General features: G+C 33.8%; 2 protein-coding genes across 5 annotated transcripts in view; one reads left to right on the top strand and one right to left on the bottom strand.

The window, feature by feature from the left end:
* The window catches only part of LOC141448117 (synaptic vesicle glycoprotein 2B-like), a 31,244-nt gene extending 21,610 nt beyond the window's left edge, over nt 1–9,634 (bottom strand). The window contains exons 1-2 of the mRNA XM_074116222.1: nt 9,495–9,634; nt 2,581–2,843 (exon numbers count right to left, since the gene is read on the bottom strand). The gene's annotated coding sequence lies outside the window, so the exon portion shown is untranslated. The remainder of the gene's footprint in view (nt 1–2,580; nt 2,844–9,494) is intronic.
* The window catches only part of lovit (loss of visual transmission), a 32,608-nt gene that overhangs the window by 7,663 nt on the left and 9,019 nt on the right, over nt 1–15,926 (top strand). Inside the window, exons 1-2 of one of the 4 annotated variants that reach the window (XM_074116195.1) lie at nt 7,839–8,016; nt 13,313–13,591. The gene's annotated coding sequence lies outside the window, so the exon portion shown is untranslated. Of the gene's footprint in view, nt 1–7,838; nt 8,017–9,598; nt 9,732–13,312; nt 13,592–15,926 lie in introns of those variants that run through there. The other 3 variants (XM_074116191.1, XM_074116194.1, XM_074116192.1) reach the window with 3 other exon arrangements.

Consider the following 15,926-nt stretch of genomic DNA (forward strand, 5'->3'; position numbering starts at 1 on the left):
TGTCGGAAGAAGAGAGAGATCACGCCTTTATAAAGTATACAGTGGAGCTGCATTTAAAGAAATTCATTGGAGCTGTTAAGGAGAAATCCAAATGAAAATAAAGATTTTTATTCGTGAGAGCTACTTTCCAAAACATTTTACTAGCACGATCACAGTATTTCTTTTTTTGAGGTGTAAGAAATTAAAAAGCAAACAAATATATAATAATAAAAATGTTTTTATTAAATAAATAAATAAAAGAAACGGTGAGCTTCCCCAAAAAAATAAAACATCAAATAGAAGGCACCTGTAATCTAGAGAAGATAAAGACGTCACTTTGTAATCTAGAGAAGGTGAATGTCATTGAAAATATTTCTAGAGACGGAAGTATCTCTGTGATAGTATATTGAATGAAGAGTCCTTATCAGTAACGTTAGTGGGGGGGGGGGGGTAACACTGTAGTAGGTTCATTAAGAAATTGAATGGAATGGCCTTGGCCGCTCTCTGTACAGAGAGTAATTATGCAACACCCTTGAACTTCACTTCCATCGCTACTTACGACGGTAACCGGAAGAACAATTATCGAACAATATTTCGATTTTGAGTTTTTTACCATCGATGTTTTGAAGTTCGCTTGTTCTCCCATCAGTAATTGCCACTCATTTGTTGCTAAATTGCCTTCAGTACATTTTGTGGAGGCGGGAAGTAGCTCTCTCTCCGTCCCCAAGTTGTTCTACCTTTTCCGTGGTAATGTGACATCTCGAAGTGGTAGAAAAGTTGGTATTACGTATAATAGTAGAAAAATTAGAATTGGATACGCAGACGTGACCTAGTAAGGATCCTGTGGCTTAAATATTTGCAGTATGATTTTATATCAGTCCGCAAATAAATTTATTAACTGCCAAATGTTTGTAAATTCCTTGATGGGATAGGAACCAGGAGAATGGCAATTTTTCAACGTCTCTCATGTTTCGTCATCAAACACCAGATGTTCCTCTAGATTAGGTGTTACACAGCATCTGGGTCTCCTTCATCCAATAACTTTAAAGACACTTCTTTTTTAAAAACTATCAGCTTTTCCAAATATTTCCTCCAAGCACTCAATTTCATGGCCTCTAATTCCACTTTTTTTAAAATCCTTGTAATACACCCACAAGCTTCCGAAAAAAAATCAGGTGACTGTTCACACCAGATAATTTAACTTAAGTTCACCTATTCTCATATATCTTTTGGAAACCTAATTTTTTAGTAGGCTTAATAAGCCTCGAAGGGTGCCAAATGATCTGTATTCCGGTCCAACTGTAGATCAGAAAAATTAAAACAAATTAGAATATACAGACTTCAACAAAATAAACATGCCCGCCCGATCTATTGGCAACTTGAATAACTGTACAGCTATCTGTAGTGCATACGTATTTCACTAGGTACCGCTTCCGCCTACATTGGAATTTATATTAAAATTGTCTATTTTTTTTTAATTTATTGTTCGGCTGTAAATACATATTTTTGGATTGAATTTACTACAGAAAATGCATGTTGATTTGTCCCTTATAAACAAAATACTTTCACAGGTATTTAGATGCACCATTTCACTACGAAGACATAATATTCTCCAGCAACATCTATGTGCTTAAATCTGTAGCAGAGCTAGCAAAGAAATATGAGTGTATTTAAAAGTTATAGCCGAATTAGAATGAATGCAAGAAAATGATTAGAGAAGGATTACGGTGATTTTAATTTAGGATAAGCTATAAGGATGGCAGGAATATAGAGTACTGATCCATCCATTAGTTGTAAGGTTTATGTAAATAGATGTATACAGTAGAGGGATGTATGTGTAAAGCGAATGTATTTATAAGTAAGAATGGAGAGTGAGTGATATTCTAGTGATAAGCACCTAGACGATGCTGGCTGTAAGGCGGAAGCCAATGCCAAAAAAAAAGGCAAAAAAAAAAAATGGCAATAAATAAGAATAATCAGATAGTGGACATAATATCTCGTTTTTTAAACATAAATTTAATGGTAAAAAAGTCAGTATTAGACCTTAATTGAAATAATAAATGGTATTAATGTCTCGTAGAGGCACAATAAGTCTCTTGTGGCTGCGGTGCCACGGGGCATAGGTTCCGTCCCTTTTCTAATCTCACGTAAGAGATTAGAAATTTTTTTAACAATCCACTCCAGCTTCAGGATTCAGAGGATTTCTCAAGAAAGCCTGAGCGGTTGAAGAAGTATATAACCTTCAATTTTCTTCCTCAACTTTCTATTTAGGGATAATTTTAAATATGTGGGGAGAGATTTGAGTGAAGGGGGCGCCGTACACCTGCCTTACTTCTAACCAACTTTCTCCAAAGCATTTTCTTGGCGAGCTTGGTTTCTTTCAATTTGGAAAGCTATCCTTAGAAAAACTGGAAAGCTTTAGGGCGTGGCGAGGGTAAAGAGCTACGTATTAAAGGGGAACATACTTTACCTAGAATCCTTTTTAAGGGGGGGGCAGAATATTTAGGGAGGGGGAGAGATGATTTAGATCCAGGGATCTCTTACAATCGGCTGCAGAATCTCACCTGGCACCAACAGCAACATAGTAAGGCTTTTACTTACCACCATATTAGAAGATGCCCACACTGGTTCTTTCTTTCCTACGCCTTCGACATCTTTGATGAAAACGTCCGTTTCTGAGAGACGTTTTGTCTGAAAGGGTGGACCACCAATATTGTGCCTACACCTTTTTTTGCCTTCTTCATTCTGTCATAGTTTTTTCCCAAACATTTCTTCTTTCGCTTTATTGTCCAAGTATTGAATTCACTGACTATTTCCACCCGAGTAACGGCTTTTTTACAGCTTTCTGCACAGCATCAATCTTCCTAGAATCAAGAATATGTTTTCATTTCAACTGAAACAGAACCTAAGAGAAGAAGCAATTACTGAAGTACTGCACTAAGAAACAGAAACCTGTGAACTTACTTATACCTTAACATTCAAATTTCGTCATGTTCATGTTCATTCAAACATGGACGTTTACATCTGCCATGATAAATAGTCTAAATATTTTTGAACGAAAGATTTTAAGGAGGATTTATGGTCTAGTTTTCAACACTACTTCTCGCACATGGAGGCTCAGAAAGAACCGTGAGCTTTATACTCTGTATGGGGATGAGAATGTGGTCCGTTTCACCAAGGCTCGACGATTGGAATGGTTAAGTCAGACTGCAAGAATGCCGAGCAGACTGCTGCGTGGTACCCGCCATAGGCATGAAGAAGAGAAGAGTTGGCCGACCGCAAAGACGGTGGCTTGACGATGTCGAGGAGGACTTCAGAATCTTTGGAGTATTGGGATGGAAAGCAAAAAGAGATGTGACTGGAGTCGAATTGTTAAGGAAGCCAAGGACCCACCCCGGTGGCTGTAGAGCTACGTAGTATGTATTCAAATTTCGAACAATTAGGCTAGTAATTTGAGGCAGAAGTAATTACCGTTCCTCTCTCAAAGCAAAATAAATACTAATGCAGTCGGAATAAACAAACACTTTAATAAACACTAATTTTCATTAATTTTATTTTAATTTAAAAAAAAAAATGATTTACTATTTACTGACTCTCCAAGTATTGAACATGAAAACCTTGTAACGTTATAACCTCCTTCATTAAGATTTTACAGTCAACAAATGTATTATAAATTAAAGTTTCATTCTCTACTCTCAACGAAGAATGAAAGTCCAAGACCTGTCAAAACATGCATGCTGCTTTCATGGATTAACTTTTTGCTAGATAAGTACTCGTACATCCAAAAAGGTTGTATTTGACTAAAAATATAGGCCCCCCACACCAACCAATTTGTCGTTACACCTCCTGAATTACTAAATAATAGGATTTCGGCATACTTAGCCTCGATTTGTTTTTTTTAGAATTGCATGGGTTTCAAATTGAAAAATAATTATTATAGCTAAATTATAAATTTTACATTTATATTTTATGTTCTCTTTAATCTAAGGAATAAGAATCTGTTCTGAACGACTCTCTCTTTGTACAATTTTCAACAATCAAATCACAAATTTTCTTAAAACTCTGAACTTTTGGGTCACATTTAATTCTTATATTTTTCTGAGAAGGAATCTCTATCGCCCGTACCCTCAATCGATGTTTTTGCGAAAAATATTTCAAATAACAGTTATAGATCCTACAATCCTGAGCTATTAACTCAGTAGGACAAATTGTAGAAGCGATTTTTTGAGAAAACGCTGGTAACAAACACATTGAAAAGCAAATAGTATTCAAATAAAACCTTGAAAGAAGAGTTAATAATGGAGGAATAGAGAAAAAAGCCAGACACCAATTACCACAAGAGATAAAGAAAGCTCTTGCTTACACTGTGTGCGCTTTCAATAGAGTATGTCTTTTATATCACTAGAAATAAGGAACAGCAAATCACAGTAAAAGAAAAAGATTCAATCTAACTCCAAGTTAATACAATTTTATAGACTCCAGACCTCTAGTGAAAAGCAGAATATAACTTCATTGTCCAATGTTTTTATATTGTTATTTTCATTACTTAATACAATAGAATTAAGATAATTTAACCAATACATTAGGTTTGAACTATCACCGGAGAAAAAAAGCTTATTAATAATTATCTAACTCAAAAAAATTTGGCGTTAAAGTTCACACTACTTTAAATATTATCCTAGATTACAACTAGTAATGTATGTAAATTTTGCCCTCGTATTCAGCTGTAAGACAAATTCAAGATTGAAATTTCGTTTTAACTCCGTGATTTGAATTACGAAAATAGTAGATCAACTTTTTTCTTTTCCTATTTTATTAAGCGCGTGTGTGATGATTGTTTAGGATAAAGAATATAATAAAGATAAATCAGATGAATAATTTTGAACACTGTTAGATTGATAAAGCTGTTTTATATAATTAAAACTGTCCGGTAGGACAGTTGTATAAGGGTTGATCGTCAAAAACTGCACGAAAAAGCTTTGAAAAACACCCAACTTTGACCATTTTTTTTCTCTTTTTTTTTATAACAAGATAAAATTCCCAAATTTTCTTTATAATGTAGGGCAAATCCTCCTTTATAACTGTAATCTTTTTGCAACAACCCAGATCTGATAGATTTCGAGAAAAAAGTTGATGAAAATGAGCATAAACCGTATTTTCAAAAAATTGTTTTTGTTGTTGTTACCTTTTTTTTTTTGTAAACTACGTAGCGCCTAAACGCGTGAACCGATTTTCATGAATGAGGTGTCATTTGATTCGGAATTTTATGTAGACGTGCCTTTTAGGGGTCTCGACGGTGTACATCGAGTGGAAGAGGAGTTAGCCACCTCCAAAATTATTATTACTAATTTACTCTGTAAATCTTGGAAATTCAAAAAAAAAAATTAATGAAAAGTTAATGCAGTAAAATTACTTAAATGGTATCAATGAAGTAAATATGTATTAATGATATGATGGGTACTTGCTGATTAGTGTACCTTTTGGCGTTCAACCCTTATACTTAACTTTTTAAACTGTAAGTATTTGTTAAGGTTTATTATTAGATTAAAAAGAAATATACTATGAAAGAAAATGGCCACCATAAGTCTGTGAAATCTAATACATTATATAAAATTGTTTAAATGTTATTGTTTTTACTTTCTTTTGTAAGTATTCATAAGAAGTTTGTTCAAAAGGTGAAGGTAAAAAACTTAGAAAGCCCAAATTGTTGTAAGAGGAATCAGTCGAGAAAAATGGGTACAAAATTAGAAATAAATTTAAATAAAACGCACTAACTTAAGCGAACGTTTCTAGTGGCTGAACTTGCCAGTTGAAGTATGAATGATATATTGGAAATACTAACTTATTTGTGTATCATTTGTGTCGTTTTATCAATTCTTATTCTTAACAGTTAGTTTTTGTTAAGGTGCTCATGAATAGAATTGAAACTAATTGAATATGGATTCTTAGAAGAACTAGTCTAAAGAAATGAAATGAAATTACTGTTTCTTAATTATTAAAATTTGTCTTTCTGGTAAAAAAATGAAAATTGAAAATCACCATGGCACCTCCTAAAAGAGTTGAGAGTGGAAAACAAATAGAAAAAAAAAAAAAATATTGGATACTAAAAATAGGTATTGGGGGAATAAATAATAAATCCCTTGTTTTATTTTCAAGGAGAAGGGCCGAGCGCCGAGGGAGAGAGAGAGGAAAGATGCTGTTCTGTAATTGGCCAAATCAGCTTATTCTCAGCCAGCTGCTCTTTCTAGTTGGCCTTCAGTCGACCGCCTGCTGTCTCTAAGATATAATTGAAAACACAACAATCTCAGGCGACTTTTTGGACATCTTTAATAACTAGCTAGCTTTTCACTATTAACAAGGATGTTTTTTTTGCTCTCTCTGTTTAATATACTCTCTCTTCTTGTAACTGGAAATACTGTCTTAAAATTGTCCACTGATTTTTTTCTCACGTAAATAAGCGTTTTCAGCTACCTACATCCAAGCAAACTATTAAGAACATTTCACTCATCCTTAACTCTCAATACAATTTACTGTTAGTATACCTTCTACTTCAGTGAAAGACACCATAGATGAGAGCCTCCCTAATCCTCCTCTATAACTGACTTAAAAACAATAGTACATAAAAGCTTTAGATCTTCATATAACATAAACATGAAACGCGAAGAGAAGATATCGCTGTTATTTTTGTAAATAAGTGAAAAAATCGTTTCGAGTTGAGGATTTTTTTTTTTTAACGCAGTACTTCACCAACATTCCTCTTTGTAAGTGACATGACCCGCCCATTACACTTTAATGGCACGTTAGAGTAAATGAGTTAGACATGTTGGTTTCATATTTAAGTTGGTGATACGGTATCATTCAGCTGGACCACTGGCGGCAGATTTCCACCAAAAATCAGATTTTTCACAGAATAAAAAAAAAATTAGTGAATTAGGTCGAATTCTTTTACATTTCCTACCCCTTTTTAGTGAGCGATGTAAGGAGAAGCAGCCCCAATCTATCCCTTTTATCAAATCCAGGATAGAAGCAGGCAGGAGCCCTGTGCATCTTTTAATTCAGTAAAGAAAAAACAGTAAATTAAAGTAATTGCCTATTTTTTCAGGAGGTGCTTAACGTCCAACTACCAATTAGGTATCGTGGACGGAGGCGACTAGCAAACTTACTTTACTATAAATTTCTTTTATTAACCTTTAAATAAAATACAAGGCCTAAGACCGGGAATCGATCCCAGTACCACAGTACTATTAGCTTTACTGGTCTCGCCTCTAACCGCTCGACTGCCGTGGCGCCTATCTTTTAATCCAGTAATCTTTCTTTGTAATTCTTGAATGCGATACCGAGAGGTTTTTCTCCTGTTTTATTGGCTGTTATCACAAAACCAGATTTCAGAAATTTTAAGAATAATTTATAATACGCAAACTGCGATGAGAGAAAGCCCGCGCCTGTGTCTGTTGGCTTGCGTGCAAAACTAGATTTCTTAATTGGGGCAGGCAGGAATTAAGGAAGGTCACTTGCGTAAACAAAATATTTCCCAGCAACTAATTCTTAGTAAAAGAAGAAAAATAAAAAAAAACCCAGAATTACGTCAATAATGATCTCTCAATGAATCTTCTCTTCTTCCTTGTACACAGAAGTTTGGCGTGAATGAACAAAATAAAAGAAATTATGTTAAAAAGCAAAAATAAGTGCTCAATATGTTTGTTGCTCTGTTTGCCGTATCCAACAGTGAGGCTATAATACAGTATGATGAGGCGACTAGCCCCAAAGAGAGAGAAGTTGTTCTTTCTGCCGCCTCTAATCCAATCAAGATACACGGCCAGGGCTTCCCCCACCATCGGCTCGCTCATCCCCTCCAAGTGCTTCATCAGTTCATATGTTTCTAATACCAGAGGACCCTGGTTTCCTGACGGATACCCTATTGTTTATTGGGAGCCGATCTTATTTTTTTTGTACTTCTGTGAAGTTCTCGGCCTTTTTTTTTAAAAAAATATTTAATTAATACTTAGTTTATACTGACTCAATTTCTTTCATTTGAAGGTAAGTCATTATTTTATTAATTAGAACCTAATTTTTACTTAATTTTTCTCTAGTAGTAAGAGAAGATATTGTAAAAGTGAAGATTTTCGATTTTGAGTTTTTTTTTGCCGGAAATATCCCCCCAATTTGGGGCTGCTAAATAAGATTTTTTTTTTTAAATATGTGGTGTGTGCGCGAAAATATATCGTAACAAAACAACAACAAAATTACAGGAAATTGTCATTTGAAATTTCGCTGAAGGTTTTGGCCAAATTCCGGTCAACAGGAAATCCATTTTCTAATCTGTTTTTCGAGATTTTCTTGAAAAAGGCGCGTAAGATTTTTTTCAAATCATGGTGTTCTAATTGCATACGTATGATTATATCTATAATTTTTCTTTGGAACCATTTTACTGGAAAATTCTATTGAAAGCACTTATGAATGTGTGAGGGGGGGGGAAAGGTAGACTTCCTTCTTAAGAGACTTTATTGGATATTATTATGCCTTGTAATGGCTAGCCATTGTATCGACTGATTGGGAAAATAGTTCATTCATTATTTTGAGACATACCTAACATTTGTTTCTTTGTATTTGAAATAATATAATCCTAAAAAATGTTAATGTTCTATTCTACGAGAGGCGTGTGAGGTTTACTGTAAAGTGCCATTTTAGTGAAGAGTACGTTCCTATTTCTAGGGTACTATTAAAGAAAAAGTTAAATATGTTGCCCAAATTCCAAGTAGGACAAAAGATCCACAGCTAGTAATATTTTACTCAATGAATTGTTCACTTTTCTTTTTGAGATTTTCCCCAAAAAGTAGATCTTAGAATTTTCTTTAAACTTTCTTTTCATTCAATAGTTTTTAATAGTTTTGTAGCCATACTTTGGGAGGTAGTTAATTAGACTACCCTTTTTAAGTTATATTTCGGTGATACTTATATATGATTCAAATATCCGGAGTTTAAAAAAAAAATATGTTAGAAGTTTGAGAATAACAGTAAGATAAAGTAATGAGTGATCAGACTAGATTCTTTGGCAATAAAAACACTAAACATCAGGTTAACAGGATGAAAAAATAGTTGCCATTTCAGTCGAGATACATTTATTCTGCCAAGCTTTCGACCTAGGGACTAGGTCATCTTCAGGGCTAGTTTACAAAGTAATATTTTAAATTACATTATTCAGTCCATGAACAGACAAGGCAGAAGACACACCAACCCTGTAATGTAGTAAAATAATACTTTGTAAACTAGCCCTGAAGATGACCTAGTCCCTAGGTCGAAAGCTCGGCAGAATAAATGTATCACGACTGAAACTGGCATTTATTTTTCATCCTATTGAAACTATGAATCAGTCGCCAAAAATAATGAACAACAATATCAGGTTAATGTTCGCTCATTTATATTATCAATATTTTTTTTTATTAACAGTCAACTTCATTTTTTTTTTTGATGGCCAAAAAGTAAAAAAAAATAATTTAAAACTGAGTGCTACTCACATGACTTTTTCTTCTTACAATTCTTAGTGTTTTCTGTCGTAATTTGTCATCACTGCAATATGCATCTTGCATGGTCAATCGGGGCTGACATTCATTGGCTGATTTAATTCGCGTCCAGTCTCTTACATCAGTTTTTTTTAATATCTGTATTTGATCATTCCAATCGGTAGTTTGTTTCATCAGTTCTTTACCCCCAATCTGCAAGCTGATAGAAGTTACATTTAATATATTTAGATGGTAAGACTAGTTGTTTATTGACTTATTAATAATTCTTTATTCTATTAATTAATTCTTTAGACTTAAATGTATTATTAAATACTTAAATATATTTAATTTTTACGCGGCCATAGTTTTTAAGCAACAACATAATGGAAAGAAGAACTACTGTAACGGGAAATTTCAAAAACCTTAGGCTATTATCGCTTACGATATTTTGTTTGACACATTTGGATACAATTTTTAAAATTTTCACGATATTCTCAATAAAAATAAATACTTACAACAATTTTCTTTAAGTTTTGTTATAAATGAACCCTTTGAAGTGGAAAGGGTATGCCCTAATTGAAAATCAAGACCTCACTTGTTGTAAACATTTCCAGCCTCTATATATTTACAGATTTTTCACTTCAAGAATCTTGTAATACCAAGTTATAATGGAACAGAAAATAAGTTTTTTTTTGACACAATCCAGCCTGTTTGGGAGGTCTACACCAGGGATCCGCAAACTACGGCCCGCGAGCCACATGCGGCCTCCTGAGGACATTTATCCGCGGCCACCGCCGCACTTCCGGAAGGGGCATCTCTTTCATTGGTGGTGAAGTGAAAGGAGCACTATATGTGCGGCGGTACCGCAAAGCGCTGTGTCGCTCATGTACAGTACTACTTCCGATGACGCGGGATGCACGCGTCACGCTCCGAAAACAGTGTAAAATAACAGCCAGAAGTAGGAAGAGAGGCAAAGCACTTTAACTAAACCGGACATTGGACCATCTCATTAGCCAAAAAGCAGGTCCCATAATTCCCACAGAAATACTGGGCAGTTTGTTGATTTAAATTTACTTGGTCTTTATTTGAAATATTCTATTTGTTCCCGTTTTGTTTTTTTTTACTTTAAAATAGTTTGTTTTATAGTCCGGCCCTCCAACGGCCTGAGGGACAGTGAACTTGGCCCCCTGTGCGTAAAAAGTTTGGGGACCCCTGCCTACACCGAATGAATTTTTTTCACTTAACGAGATTTTCATCTTTCATATGATGGTCTACAACTTTAACTTGAAACATTTCGCTAGGGAATTGCTATTAAGGACACTCCTGGAAGAGAGTATTTACTCTTTTCTCTAAATTTGATTTTTCAAAAGGATGCAGCAGCATCCTAACACTTTTATATTATACAGATTGATTAGAAAGTGTTTTTAAAATACGAGTTTCAAAAAGAACATCAACCGAAATCACCACTTAACTAAGAGTTTACTCGGTTTTTCATTTTTTTTTTGGAAAATGCTGTCTAAACTTCGTATTTTCATTTCATAACTTTTTTTTGAATAAATTTCTGTAGGATTACTCCTTTTAGGAGAGATCTGAGGAGCGATGAGGGAAGTCTTTTCTCTGAAACGTAATGTTAAATACAGTTTTACACGGCTTACAAAGCAAGAATTAGATATTATTAATTATTACTTATTAAATTAAAATTAAAAAAACCTGAAACTACTAATTAATGAAATAGCTTCTTAATGTTTTTTTAGTGATAAAAATAAATAAAAGTAATAAAAAAGAAATATTAAAGTAATTTCAGAGAGTAAGATGGACTCAGGTGGTGAAGCTGTATTGCTTCAATCTCCATTTCCATTACCGTGCTATTTTTTGCTCAATTTTTTTTTTTCACTACAGAATTAATGAAGCTAATTCAAATTAGATGAGAATCTCATTTCATTTACAAAATTTAATAGGTAAAAATTACTGCGGGGAATTTATAGTATACTTCGTTGAGATTTATTCATAAAACTTGTTTACTTTTTCAAATCTCTTCTAATAAAATATCAATTTTTTTTTTGTCGTTTTCATCCGAAATACAGATTTTGAGACACCAACTGTGGGATGCATGAACCATTTTTAGGGATACTGACAACACTAATTCCATCATCAACAGTGGAGAACGGAAGCGTAAATCTGAAGCCCATTAAATGGATTCAAACTACAGAGACTTCCGCGATTTTGAAACCTTTTTGTTTTTATTTTAAATTATGTTTTAATAATTATTCCTCTATTTTCTACTTTTCTTTCCCCCTACTAATTTAAGGAAACTCCTACGATGAAATGTCAAATTTTCTATTTCTGAGGTTTTCAAGTGGAATACCATTTCCGAGGTTTTCCCTTAGTCAATGATTTCCTTTTAAAAAAAATTGTAGTAAGGAGGAAGTCATGAGAGTGTTCACTTCAAAATTTTATTTTTCACTGGGAAGGTATGCGCCTTAAATACGAGGATACGCCTCGTATTCTAGGTAACTTAGAGCGTCAACATTATTGTGTGACGGTCCAGGGGGATTTCCCAGATCTATTTTTTTAATCTGCAGATAATTTCAGACCACTAAATACATATTTTATTTATTTTTTTTTGTAGTATAATTTATGTAGAGTAAATACTTTAATGACTTTCTTCTATTCCAGGTAATTCAATTAAATTTGATTTATCTACATATTAAGGGAAGGGATGAGCTCAGGGTTATTGTACTTTGTTCCCGGGTTCGAATCCTGTTTTTTTTTTTTTCCTGGTTCTTTTCTCTTCCTGGAAGCTCCTTGTAGCTCTTTTTTTCCAGTGATGGGCAGTACAGTCTGTAAAGAGAACACTGTCCGGAGGCTGGCAGTGCACAAAAAAAAAAAAAAAATTAAAAAAAAGTCTCGGCGTCAATGACTCTTAATGTTGACGCGCCTTAATTTTTTTTCATTTTATTATTTTTTTTTAAAGATAATTATATCAAGGTAACAGGTATTTATACTCTTTCGTTTGGCTCTAAAGATTGTAGTTACAAGGAGGTTTCCTTTAAAAGCTTTACTATACTAAGTGTCCCCTTACAAAAGCAAACATCATGAGAAGTCACTCTTGCACTTTCAGGGTAGCTGTTTACATTACAACCTCCAGAATTGTTATATAACCTGTATAAATGAGAGTTTACAACCAGATTTTTCATTCTCGTGAAATTCAATTTCCGGTGATCTCAGAAAAACTCCAGTTTCGAAGATTTGACATGATCCGGAATACTTCCTATTTTTTTTTTTTTTTTTTTTTAATGATTTAAGGCGCGTCAACATCTCAGGTTATTGGCGCCCGGAGCTTTTTTCAGTGCACTGCCGGCCTGCGGACAGTGTTCCCTCGTTACAGACAACACTCGTTACAATCACCGGCCAGTGAGCTGTAAGAAGCTCCTAGGAAGAGAAAAAATCTAAGGGTTAGCAACTGGATTCGAACCCGGGACCTCCGCGTGGGAATCCAGTACGCTAACCGCATAGCTAATCTCTTCCCTATTCCTATTACTTACTAGTAAGAGTGAGAGAGTGAGGGTGTGTGAGAGAGAGAGAGTGAGGGGAGGAATTCCATGATAACTCTTGGGAAAAACTAGTTTAAGCACTTAATTTTTATTAAAATCTAAAAAATTTAGATAACCCCGAAAACATTATAAACAAGTTATAAAAATGAATAATACTGTAATCTTTATGTTAATCCTGTAGAAACTGGTATAATAAAAGTGTTTTTAATCACACATTTATAATCTTCACATAATACAGCTTTATCATATTTAATTCTTTCTTTTATTTAATGATTTCAGTGCTGAGATAACATAACAAGAAATTAATTAAGGACTAATCAAACCACAATCATGGCGAAGAAGAGAGGGAGCAAAAATATTCCAGAATTCTTCTTCCAACACTGACTAGTAGTAGTAGTTTTCAATTATAGAGCTCGCTACTGTGGTCAGAGCCCTCTGGGTAAAAGAAGACCAAAGTGTTCAACTGAACGCCAATTCTGTTTTTTTTTTTAAAAACTGATAACTGGAGTCAACTTTTGTTGGGAAATTATTTATTCAGCTTTATTTTCTAAACTTACTGTAAGTATTATTAATTTTCTTTTTGTTTTATCATTTATTTGTATTTTAGTTATTTTTTTTTGGCCACAAAATTAACTGTATCAAGGCAAAATTTTGTTTTTAAATAGGAAAAAAAGAAAGAAAACATTTGATGTGAACATACCCGATGATTTCCTCTCATTTCAGGTGGAAGCATCCTGCGCCCCTACCTCATAATAACTGCCCTTAATCGATTTTCCTGGAAAAATTATTCGGTTAAAAGTTAGTTTTTTTTATAAGGTGTTTTTCTTTAAAATAGCAGGATTTTCCTCACAAAGTGTTAAAGCTTAAACTCTAAACCCTACTACAATAAATAAATAAATAAATAACCATACGGCTTGAAAATAAAAATAAATGATTATAAAATACCAAATAAATGCCGCCCAATTCACTTAATAATAATAAGGGAAGGGATTAGCTATGCGGTTAGCGTACTGGACTCCCGCGCGGAGTTCCCGGGTTCGAATCCAGCTGCTGACCCTTAGATTTCCTCTTCCTAGGAGCTTCTTACAGCTCACTGCCCGGTGATGGACGGTGTTGCCTGTAACGAGAGAACACTGTCCGGAGGCCGACAGTGCACTAAAAAAAAAAAGCTCCGGGCGCCAATAACCTGAGATGTTGACGCGCCTTAAATCATTAAAAAAAAAATAAAATAATAATAATAACAATGTGTATATTTTCCATTTATAATAAACAATACATGAAGAAAAATTACAATACATAACACAAATGCATGGACTTTGTCCATCAGCTGAGAAGCACCTGACTAAAATTCCAACTTGATACAGAACCAAAAATAAAATTCATGAATTTAAGAGTAGAAACTAATAATTAAATTGTTCAACTTCCGATATCTATCTGCGCATATACAATACATATTAAGCTGTGTCCAATCCCTAGCATTCAAGTACTCAAGAATTTGGGAATTCACTTAACTGTTTTGTCCCAAAACATCTACTATTCTGAACTCGTCTAAAACAGGACAAACGGCAATTTAGTGGTAGACATCCTCTACATGGCCCAGATTGCATAAACTGTACTCGCTCATTTCTTCCCAACTCTAAAATTCAACCCTAAGAGAGATGTCCCCCCCCCCTAACCTTAAATACATTTTTTCATCAAAATAAAATTATTATCATAGGAAATATAAGGATTTTGTAAACTCAATGGCAAATCCTTATATTATACTGTGATAAACAGCAATTCAATTAATAAGTGAACAAAATGAAAACAATTTGATAAAACTCGAAGATTTCAATGGTAAAAAAAAAAAAATTATTGTGAACAAACAAACCATTTTCACTTACTGCAGAAATGGCTAGCTCAATCTGCGAACTCCAAACGTTTCACTCAAATTTAAATCATAGTAAGGAATCTACTACTTCTGCCTCAGAAGTACCCTTAATCGGAATGTTTGCTTAATATGTTTTAAGTATCTCTTCGGGTTTGTAAATCGCTATACAAAGTTTAGATTATAAAATCGTTGGAGCGGCTTGCTAGACAATTTTAAAGTGCGGAAAACTATGTTTGGTAAAGTAACACTTCCGGCCAGCCAACTTTCATATGAAGGCAGTGCAAAAAAAAAAAAAAGGAAAAAAAAAACAATTCAGAGGAACATCTAATCACTTCTTTTTCCATTAATCGAATGTTCCTGGAAAATTTTTAAACGAAAGTTATAGGATCTATTAATATGCAACTAGTGCACGAATGTTTAAATAAAATCGTAATAGCCAACATTAAGAAAATCTTAAATAATAATAATAATAATGAAAATCCATTCAGAAAAATGGTATTCTCGGTAGTGGAGTTTTTCATCAAACTCGGCAATTTTAGCAACACATTTTCAACGCTACTTTATTTAGCCGGCGTTCAAAAAATTCTTTTTACATTTTTTTTATCTAGACTAAACAGGCAAACAGATGATTTTCATTAAAACTTAAGCATAACTTCCCAAAAACATCACTTTAGTTTTTGAAAATGTTTCCAGAAAACAACAATAATTATAGTGAGGTTCTGGGAAAGCTATGACGTCAAGCTACATTCAATAGAATCAGTTTTTATTATTCTTTTTTTCTGTTGAAACATATTATTGAACTTTTGCTTTTTTTTTAATCCAAAACTACAATTTTCTACAAACCAGAAACTGTGGTCTGAGAAAGTCATGTGGAGTGTTCAGTGTGTCGAGTGAGAGATATTTCACTTTCTCTTACTTCTCCTGAGTGGAAGGATTGCGCTCTTATCACCTTTTTTAAATTTAAACAAAAGTAAACATAATAAATAATATTTAGTGGCATTTTATTGTTATTTAAACTGAAAT

This window comes from Rhodnius prolixus, unplaced genomic scaffold (assembly GCF_049639745.1).
Source record: "Rhodnius prolixus isolate KJV_2025 unplaced genomic scaffold, Rpr scaffold_13, whole genome shotgun sequence".
NCBI lineage: Eukaryota > Metazoa > Arthropoda > Insecta > Hemiptera > Reduviidae > Rhodnius > Rhodnius prolixus.